A 2,414-nucleotide genomic window follows, 5' to 3' on the forward strand; every position below is an offset into this window, starting at 1 on the left:
CAACGATGATGGGCTTGGTGCTACCGCCATAGGGAGGAGTGAATGGAGCTCGGTAGAGACTTTGGTGAGGTTGGAGGTGCTCTAGTGGATTCCAAGGGGGAGGGGAGATGCCACAGAACGCGAATTTAGGCGGAGGCCGACGGCATGGCTCCGACCATGGGGGTGGAATGAGGGCACGGGAGGGGGAGTGGGGCGGTCCATGAGGTATCTGAGGGAGAGGGGGAGCGAATGGAGATGAGAGGGAGGCCTGGGGATGGGTGTATGTAGGAGGGCGACGAGCTGGAGCTCGTATTCGCTCGGGAGCTCTCAGGCATGCTCAATGGGGAGGAGAGGAAGCGAGGGAGGAGGGGCCCGACCGCGTGCCGTGTAGAGGACGTCGAGGCAGCCTCGGGGGACACGATCCCGGTGCCCAAGGTCGACGGGAAGCCTTGGAATGGGCGTGCTACACTGCGGGACAGCACTGTAGCATGCTCCAGAGCGCGAGCTCTACACGCCATGGGCTTGTTTAATTGCACCGGCCATGTCCATTTGTGTCTAGGGGGTCAAGGAGGAGGTAAACAATGTGGAAATGGCTTTGGATGCTCTAGAAGACCTCTCGAGGAAGGAGGGGTTGAGAGAGAGGAAAGACAATGCTGTCTACGAGAGAAAATGGGGGTTTCACCCACAAATAATTGAGCAGTGGGCTTGAATTTTTTTACTAGAGGTAGAAGGTGACTAGGGTGAGCTGTGGTAAAAATTTGAGCTAAAGGAGAATCCATTCGGGGCTTCAATCATTGACCACAAAAATATGCCAGAAGGTGTTTGATGATGAATTGAGGTATCTAGAGGAATCCAATGGACTTGAAAATTAACAGGAATGATCTTGGCATCAGTTTGTGTCAGCAGCGCTCCTACTCTGAACCAGTCTTCAGATAAACAGCAGGAGATCGATGACACTGCAGCAACAAGGGCTGACGCTTCAGAACAGGCCACAAGGCCCACTCGCGCAAGAAGGCTTCCCTAGTGGCTTGCAGGCCAAAACTGGGCCCGTTAAGGGTTGTAACTGAGATACGTATATAAGAGAGTGTTTCTTCTCCATTTGGATTTGGCTAGGCAATTGGTAGAGGCTTCGGCCGATCTGGATTTGGCTTGTAAATTCGAATATGTTGTGAGGGAGGATGGGAGGAATAGCAATCATACACCATAATTCTTCATAGTTCGAGCGATTCGAGGCCTGTACCTTACAATTGGCATCAGAGCCGTTCGTCCTGGAGATTCCCCACCACCAATATCCAACCCGATTCAAGGCGCGACGGCGAGGCGAGATCATGGAGGATTTGTCGGACGAAGCCCGTTCGATCTACGATCTGCTCAAGGGGGACATGGCCGGCACCATCGACAAGCGCCTCAAGGAACAAAGGAACGACCTGGTGCAAGCTGTCCACAAGATGCTCGACAAAACGTCAGCCAATTTGGAACGCGTCATCACGAAGCAAGTCGACGCAATCAGGGAGGATCTCACGGGTGAGATCAACCAAGTGAAGGCAGAAGTGGAGAAATTCAAGGAGAGCGACCAGGATCTGCGCCCGAGCGGCGTAGCCACGCCCAAGAGGTTGTTCACAGCGGGGGCGACATTATCGGCTGAAGATCAAGGAGCCGACAAGGAGAACAGAGGTAGACCGCAGATCTTATACGTCCCTCCTCCTGCTCGAAATTCCGGTGGTTTCAAATCAACCCCGATGAGGTCAATTTCTCTTCGCGATCCCAATAGAATAGTTTCTTCTGAGGGCAATTTTCGGGTGGAGCTACCCCGGTTTGATGGAACTAATCCGCGCTTATGGCAAACGAGATGCGAAGACCAATTTCAGTTATGGGCCATTAATTCTCTGATGTGGGTCTCATTGGCATCGGCTCAGTTCGAAGGAGCAGCAGCTCGTTGGTTGGAATCAGTACAGCGCAGGGCACCGAATGTCAGCTGGGAAGAATTCTGCAATTTGCTGCATACTAGATTTGCCAGGAATCAGCATCAACAGCTTATCAGGAAACTGTTTCACATAGCACAAACCAGTACTGTGGAGGATTATGTGGACAGATTCTCGGAACTATATGATCAGTTAACTGCTTATGAGTCCGCTCCCGATCCATTGCATTATGTCACCAGGTTCATGGATGGCCTCAAGCCAGCTGTTAAGGTGCAGGTTGCAATACAAAAACCCAAGGATCTAGATTCTGCTTATGAGTTAGCCTTGTTACTAGAAGAAATAGGAGATGGGCACACTGCCATTAACAGTCAAGTAAAAAGAACCTCAGCTATGCCCTTACCCTTACCTTTACCTCCTGTCAAACAAAAGTTTACTAAAGAGAAGAAGCCCATGGAATTCCAAAGATCACAGACAGGAGACAGGTGGACAGCTCTGAGAAATTACAGGAAGGCA

The sequence above is a fragment of the Triticum dicoccoides genome, chromosome 6B (genome assembly GCF_002162155.2).
Source record: "Triticum dicoccoides isolate Atlit2015 ecotype Zavitan chromosome 6B, WEW_v2.0, whole genome shotgun sequence".
In the NCBI taxonomy this organism is placed as follows: domain Eukaryota; kingdom Viridiplantae; phylum Streptophyta; class Magnoliopsida; order Poales; family Poaceae; genus Triticum; species Triticum dicoccoides.